We start from the raw sequence: 8,815 nt of genomic DNA, 5'->3' as shown, positions 1-8,815 counted from the left end.
GATCACCTGACCTCCATAAGCCCCTACTCTGACTGGTGCACCAAAGTGACATTTTGGGTCTCCTGGAATTAATGTTATTTCTGAGCCTCTCTCTAATAATCTCTGAAATGTCTGATCATTTTCTTTTCCCCAGTGCATGATTACCCTTATAAAAAGCTGTAGATCTCTTTGGGGAAATCTGGGAGAAAGATTACCAGTATAAATTTTTCACAGTGTGATCAGGTTCCTTCACCATGGTGACCCTGTCTTCCCCTCATTCAAGGGACTTTGGGTCTATAAACTGTCTCAGGTCTGGAAATTGATTAAGGGGCCTTGACTTTCTGTTTCTGTAATTCATGTTAGGTTTTTGTTCACTAGACCTAGAACTCTTCTGCTTATACAGATCAAGTAGGAATTTAGTAGATTGCTCTTCTATTGTACTTCTAGGTTTAGCCAATGCTATAGGTCTATGTGACTCATACTCTTTTGATTGCTGCTTTGAGTCTGCACTTCATTTTGATAACCATGCCCTCCTTGTCTCTGGTGATTCACTGCTGCTACTTGACTTCTGCCAGCCCAGGATCTAATCAGCTCCATAATGTTTAAGGATTCAAGTTTTATGACAGCAGTTCCCACAGCGGTACCTGACCTACAGAGAAGAGCAACCACAAAGATCTTCATGGAAGGTGGAGTTAGTCTCATAAATTTATTCCTCACAGTCCTGATGAAAGAAAGATGTGGCCTGTAGACATTCCTGGGATGGGTGGGTAGGTCTTATATAGTGAATCCATTCTAGCATTCCAATCTCTCTAAGCCTTTGGGTCCCCTCATCTACAGTATACCAGGGTAAATATGGCAACTCAACTTCAGGCATTGTAGACCATCTTTTGGTCCATGTTTCAGCCAGCCACTGAAACCAACTTAGAGCCCTTTCTAACCCCTCACGCTACAGTGTTGAATCCAGAATGTATCTTTAGTGGGCTCATATCAACATATTCAGCCTGACCCAACTTTATATTCCTCCCGCCATTGTTTCATACCCTTATTATCCATTCCCACACATGTTCCCCTGATTTCTGTCAATGTAAATTGGAAAACTCATGTAGTTCTTTTAAAGTATAGCATACTTTCTCATGTGGTACACTTTGTTTTTTTGCCTTTGGGGATAGTTGTGACCTTAGTTTAGTTATACAACTGGAAGATCTGGTGGCATTTGGGTAAGGAGAAGCATTAGAAGTGTCTTGCAAGGCAATTACCTCAGGGCATTCCCTTGCAGTTTCTTCTGGTGAGACAGGATTAATCTCTTCAGGAGGGTGTCAGATGGCAGACTCCTCTGAGAAGGGTGGAGGTTGATTGATGATTTCTTCAGGGAAGGAAGGAGGTCTAGACTCCTTGGGGTGGGCTGGAGTCTCCTAGGTAGTGCAGGCTTGAGGTTGGGTAGTGCTCTTCTCAGCACAGGGAGGATTTTGGGAGTCCTTGGGGTTGGCTGGAGGTTTGGTGGTACAAACTTAACATTGGTTGGTCTCCTCAGGGTACACCATTACAGATTTATCTGGCAAAGTCTTGGCAAAATTAAGGATTTCAATGTCCCCACTGCCATCATCATTAACCCATATGTATTAGTCAGCCACAGGGGTGCTGATGCAAAATACCAGAAATCTGATAGATTTATAAAGTGTATTTATTTGGGGTAGAAGCTTATAGTCACAAGACCATAAAGTGTAAATTACTTCCCTCACCAAAGTCTGCTGCCATGTGTTTGAGCAAGATGGCTGCCGGTCTTTACAAGGGTTCAGCCTTCTTCTTCTTCCTAAGGCTCCATGGTCCCAGCTCCTTCTGTTTTCAGCTGTAGTTTAGCATATGACTTGTCTCTCCCTGGAGCTTGTTTCTCTCAAGGCTCAGCTGCAACTGTAGGCTATCAAGGTCATTTCTTTTCCCAGGACCTCTGCCATGTCTAATGAGTTGTCTTTATTCCTCTGTGCTCCTTTCCTCTGTGTATTTACCTCCTGGGGCTCCAGCATCAAAATTCAAGCTTTCTCCTTTGCCATGTCATTTTCTCTGTGAGTCCCTGCCCACCAAGGACAAATCAATACCCTAATCATAATTTAGTCAAGTAAAAGTGAAATCTCTGAATTTTATACAATCTAATACTCCCACAGGAACAGACCAGTTTACAAACACAATCCAATATCTCTTTTTGAAATTCATAAGCAATACCAAACTGCCACACTATATGTCTCCATCCCAATCCTCAATATTCCACTCCTTTCCAAACAGTACCCTCACTTTTACAGTAGATACCTTGCAATGTTGAGATTTTAGTTTCTGTTGTAACTCTGCTACTCATACAATGAGACTCTGAGTCTGGTTTTCAGAGATCTCAAGTCTGTGGCTTCACAAAACTAGACTATTTTTCAGAGCACATATAGAAACTTTCGCACCATTCATGAGGTGCTTAGGTTGCAAATTTGAAGACTTCAGTTCATCCCTTTCTTTTGTAATTGTTACAGCATATTCAGGAACAACTGCCAACATCATTGTACCTTTAACTCCACAAAACTCTGTTAAGGTGTTAAAAACACTCCCACCTGGATCCTTGCCTCTTATAAGCTCAGAAGTAGTTTATCCAGTGGTGTTATTTTGCATATCTCTATTGCCAACTCATGCAATGGATGTCAGTGGCCTCTTGATTATTGGAACGGAGTCATTAGTGTGCTTCAAACTAATCAAAGTAGAGAGCCAATTGTAAAAATCCCAGAACCAATTCAGAAATTCCATTTTAAAGATTCTTTTCTCAAGAATCACTCCCTGGTACCAAGCTGTAATAACCAGGGTTCTCTAGAGAAACAGAGGCAACAAGAGATATGTGTAAATACTATGAGATTTTATAAAATTGTCTCATGCAACAATGAGGATGCACAAGTCCAAATTACATAAGGTAGGCTGCAAGCCAGGAACTCAAATGAAGGTCCTCATTGAATTCTCCAGGAGAAGCTGGATATCTGAAGTAGAGATGGGGATTCTCTCTCTGAATGCTTAAATCACCTCTCCTTTTAAGATCTTCGGCTCACTGGATGTAATGTCCCTCCTTGCTGACAGCAATATCCTTGGTTGATTGTAGATATAACCAGCCATCTATGCAATTAACTCATTGATGATTAAAGTCCATGAAATGTCCTTTTATTGCAATTACCTCACTGCTTGCTTGACTAAACAATCGAGCACCATTACCTGGCTGAGCTGACACATTAGCCTAATCTTCACATTTCCCTTTGCTGTTTTGAAGGTCCATTTGCCTGAGGAGAGTGCAAAGTGAGCTGCCACCATAACTGAGATACATCTCTTCACCTGAGTCCCTCACCTGTGTTTGCTGTGGCAATGCTATCTTGTTATGGACAATAGCAAAACATTGCCATTTGCTGGTGAATGTGGTGCTGTTTATGCTTTTGCTTAGCACACCATATGCAAAAAGTATATTCTGGGACTCAATGCTGTATGTTGTGTCTGCTTTTGGTGCCTTTCCAAAGGCCAATTGGGGTCAGGGTCTCCCCCATTTCTATCCAACTGTTCCTCCATCCATCCTCATTTTCAGCTACTGCCAATTCTTTTGTGCAACCTGAGGGATTGGTCAGCAACCCAGTGTATCCTGAAATGAAAGTTCCTAAAGTTTTCTGGTATATTTCTTGCATCAATATCTTTTCTTCCCCAATATGTATCTCTTTTTGGTCAAGTCAATGAAGATTTTGTGGATGATGAGAAGGATCTTAATGTTTAAATGTGGACCCTTGCATCACACTTCTTTATTAAATACTTGTTAAAACAAAAGTTAACCTCTTTTCATGATTCTAGGCTGAAGCATGTATTACTGAAATAGGTCTTGTTCTCCCTGGTGCATTGGATTATGGTGGGATCATGCCACTTCTGATCATATTACACAGCCCACCTTTCATTCTTCTATTTTAACTTCTCTTTTAGTAATAGCAAATTGCTACTTTGGGGCCATTGCCTCCTGTTGTTCAAAATAATAAAGTGTGATTTTGAGGTTGATTTCCATGCTGGAGGATTTTGATGTTCCAAATTTTGTTTGCATTCACAGTTGTTCCCAATGATGGCAATCCTGCTAGTAATGAGTGATTGTTATCTTGAAAGGATGGAGTAATATTACAAAGAAGTTTCACTTGCATAATATGTTTCTTAAATATATGAAGTTTTATAATGAGTATTTATTGCTTTAATATTCAGAAATAAAGGTATTTTTAAAATATTTCTGTATTTTACAACGAGTGCCTGGAGAGAAGAGCTCTTTGAACAAAGACGCTGATGTGAACAGGGTGAAGCCATGACAGGTAAGTGGAGGAAAGTCACTGTGTTTACTAGGAAAAACACCTCCCGCCCACTAATTTATCAGTTGTGGATATTAGCAAGTCCCCTGTATCAGAGAGGAAGACTTAAGATGCGCATGTTGTTCCTTCTTTTTTTCTTTCAAAATGATGTATGACTCTCCTTATATTTTCTCAGAGAACCATGGCATTGTATTCTGCTCCCAGCTTAGTGAAATGGAAGCTTTCAGACCACACCCCTGAGAGCAAGGCATGGCAATAGGAGCACAGCTAACCATGAGGAGACAGGATTTTGTGCAGAGGACCTCAAGGTGCTTTTGGGAAAACCTTCAGAAAGGAAGTTGTTCTGATGCTTTAACAGTTGAACTGGGTCACTTTGGTACATAATCTATCACCAGTAATTGAACACTACTAGGAGGCTTTCTTCATGTAAAGGAAAGCACAGACTGTAGCATTATAAAATCTTTGACCAGTGGGGGAAGCCTTTAGTGAGGGGACACTCCCATGCAGTTCAATCCAGCTGCCTCAGGTCTGCTCCTCCAGCACGCAGAGCCCATGGCTTCCCAGCCCTGCCACCCAGGGTAGGTCTTTGGGAAGCTCAGCTAAATGACATTGAGGGAATTTTGGTATTCAGTTGGATTCTTCTGGACAATTATTTCAGTCTGGCTCTGCCTAGACTATAAACAGTTCTTCCTCCCATCCGGAAAAAAACTAGAAGAAGAGGATTATAATAATGATAAGTTTAAGAATTAACACTGACTAATCACTTACTATGTACTAGCCATTGTCTTATGTGCTTTAGGTGAATTAACTCATTTACTCTGCAACACTTGCATGAGATTACATCCACTACTTATCCCCAATTTCACAAAGGGAAACTGAGACACACAGAGATTAAGCAATTTGCTCAGCAAGTAGATATAAACCTGGGATTGACCTCAAGCAGTCTGATGTCACATTCCATTCTTTTGCTGCTGGATTTGACTGACCAGAGTATAGATCTTAAAGGGAATCATAGCTTACCTTTTTGGGAGACAGAATTGGAAGTTTTGCACTTCTCACTTTGACATTTAATTTTTCATTTTTGCTTTGACTTTTTCAAATGTAAGTTTTCCTTTCCAAGTCATTATGAGTAAGTTGAAGAGGTCTTGTCCCTTGCCATGTACTTCTTATCTTTCCTCTGAGTTTCTGAAGGAGAGGGCTGCCTAGAGCTGCTGGAGGAGGATGTCTGCAGAAGATGGAGCCCACTACAATCCTAGCAGGTAGTGACAGCAAGTGATTGACATCAGCAGGAACTGAGCACAGGCTCCTGCCAGGAAAACATGGCACAGGATCTCAGCCAAGGAGACATAAGGCCCCAATTTCAGAAAGGCTGGGCAGGGAGACCTAGCCTTGCTCCATGGGGGGAACAAGAATGGTGAGGGGAGCAAGAATGGGAGTCATTCTTCACAACCAAAGTTAGAAAAGAGCAAAGAATGAGCCTGGTTGCCACTAAGACCAGATTGTCTGTCTTGAATAGGAACCAGTCCCCAACCAGAAGTGGCCAATTCCATGATTTCTCATACAGAAGAATGTGCACCAAGATGAGCAGATACAGGAAAAGGATGTGGCTCAACCAATTGGGCTCCTGTCTACCATATAGGAGGTCCAGGGTTCAATGCCCAAGACTTCCTGGTGAGGGAAAGCTGGGTCATGTGGCAAACTGGCTCACACAGAGTGCCGGTCCATGCAGGAATGCAGCCCTGTGCAGGAGAGCTGCCCTGTGTGGGAATGCTGCCCTATGCCAGAAAAGCTGCCCCACGCAAGAGTGCCAGCTGATGTGGAGAACTGATACAGCAAGATGACACAACAAGAGACACAGAGGAGAGAAAATAAGAAGACATAGCAGAACAGAGGAGCTGAGGTGGCGCCAAAGAGTAATCGCCTCTCTCCCACTCCAGAATTGTATCCTGGAGCGCCTAATGAGAATACAAGCAGACACACAGCAAATGGACATAGAGAGCAGACAATTGGGGAAATGGTGGGGGGAGGAAATAAAAATAAATCTAAAAAAAACGATGAGCGGGCACAATTGGATGTCCTCAGCTGCATCTGTGCACTCAGGAGACTTCCTTATTTATTAGATAGGTGTCTTAGTTTCCTAGAGTTGTCATAACAAGGTACCATAAACTTCGTGGTTTAAAATAAAAGAAACTTATTCACTCACAGTTCTGGAAATGTCTGAAATTAAGGTGTTGGGTAAGCCACACTCCTTCTGAAATCTGTAGGTAAGTATCCTTCTTTCCCTCTCCAGCTTCTGGTGGTTTGTCTTGGCTAGCTTCTGTCATCACATGGTGTTTTCCCTTTCTGTCTGTCTGTCTGCCTCTGTGTTCAAATTTTTCTATTCTTAAAAGGACACTGGTTATCCTGGTTTGAGTTTTTTGTGGAGCCCAGAAAATTACATTCTTAAGCTAAGCCGTTCTTGTGGGTGTGGAGCCATTTGATTGGATTTAATTTAGTTGGGGTTCTTTGATTCCCAGAGTACTTCAGTAAGGCCTGACCCAGGATGGGTCTTGATCTTCTGGTTGGAGCCCTTTATAAATGGAAGAAACATGCAGAGCCATACAGAGAAAGAGCTGACGTTTTACCCTGCCATGTGAGAAAGGACTTCAGGATCTCTTGCAGCCACAGAAAGATAGAGAAACTCTCAGAAGCTGAGAGAGAGGCAAAGTAGCTGAAGATGAAGTGACAAAATTAGCCATATGTCTTATTGCCCACAGCTGAACTCAGGAAGTGAGCCTGGAAAAAGCAGAGACTGGCCACCATTTTGCTCTGCCACGTGGCAGAAGTCCAAGATCACCAGCAGCCAAACTTTAGTGAGACAGCATCACAGATGATGCCTGCATTTGGACATTTTCACAGCCTCAGAACTGTAAACTTTACCTTAATAAATTCCCATTACAAAGCCAACCCATTTCTGGTAGTCTTTAGCAAACCAAAATACCAGTCTTATTGGGTTAAGGTGACCCCTAATCCTGTTTGGTATCTTTTTAACTGATCACATCTTTAAAGAACCTATTTCCAAATAAGGTCACTTTTATGGGAATGGGAGTAGGTTGGGGGGAGTGGCAGGTTGAATTATGTACTCTAACAAAAGAAATTTTCTTAATCTTAATCTGTGTTATTATGAGTAGGATCTTTTGAAGGTGATATTTTTAGTTAAGGTATGGACCAACTGAATCAGGGGGCTCTTAATGCATGTTACTGGAGTCCTTTAAGCAGAAGAAATGTGGCCACAGTCAGTCAGATAAGGACAAATGGGAAGAAGCCAAAAGCCAGTGGAAACTGGAAGAATAGACACAAAGAGAAAGAGATTGCCATGTGACAGGAGAAAGAAAGGCAAGCCAAGGAATCCCAAGGATTGTGGCAACCCAAGCCAGCCTCTGGGAGAAAGCATCGATTCACTGACACTTTGATTTTGGAATTCTAGTTTTCCCAACTTTGATCCAATTAGTTCCTTTTAAGCCAACCCATTCTGTGGTATTTTTTAATAGCAGTCAGGAAACTAAGATGGGGACACAATTAAACTCACAACAATAGTGTTTTCTTATTTTAGCTATGTTTGTTAACTCTTTGATACAGGATGTGCTGATTATGAAAGAAGAGATAATAGAGAAAAAGAGACAACTTATTCTAGGTCTCAGCACCGGCTCTTCCTCACTGGTGCAAGTGAGGAAGAGGAGGCATGCTTAGGTGGATTTAGGGGTCTGCATGGTTTCAGCACACTGCACAGGCCTCATTCACAGCAAGGGTGTCTTATTCTGGCTCAGTGTGGACATCTTCCTTCCTTCTGGACCATGTGGGGGCCAAGCTGGGATTGGGTCAGACTTTGCTCACCCTGTCCAAACACCTTCCAAATGACATCCTCCTGCTCAACATCTCAGACCTTTGCTCCAAGGAACCTCCTGCTTCCTCTACTTTCTTGACCGCTGTCTATCTAAGGCAGAATGTGCAGCTGGGTCTTATCCTTGTGCCATGTAAGACTGTGGTGCTGGTCCAAGTCCCTTGGCAGGTTGAAGATTTCTTGGCCCCTCTGTCTTTGTAGCCAGCTTATCACAACCCTGCTTCTACCTGTAGCTACAGGGCCTTTCAGAATCTTGCAGAGTGGAAGAGATAACCTTTGTTTGGCTACCTCTGTTGCCCTAGGTCTGCCCATTCATGCTGTCCACTTCTGCTGAGGGCCCATGCACAGAGCAGCTTATCCAATATAGCACAGAGGCTCCATTCCTTTTCTACAGAGTCAGCCCCCAGAATGGTCCATTATGGATGGAAACATTCTCTTGGTATAATGAAGTACCCAGCTGAGTAGAGGTCATTCTCAGATCTGTGACTCAGTTCGCCACCTCTTTGGAAGGCAGGAAGGCATGGGTGACAGGGACTGTGGAGTCCTTGTGCCAATACAATTGTTGTGTCCACCATCATGATTTGCAAGTGAGCTCACAGCAAGGTTTGCAATT

Source organism: Dasypus novemcinctus, chromosome 6, assembly GCF_030445035.2.
Source record: "Dasypus novemcinctus isolate mDasNov1 chromosome 6, mDasNov1.1.hap2, whole genome shotgun sequence".
Taxonomy (NCBI): Eukaryota; Metazoa; Chordata; class Mammalia; order Cingulata; family Dasypodidae; genus Dasypus; species Dasypus novemcinctus.
Note: the sequence above shows the minus strand (reverse complement) of the source record.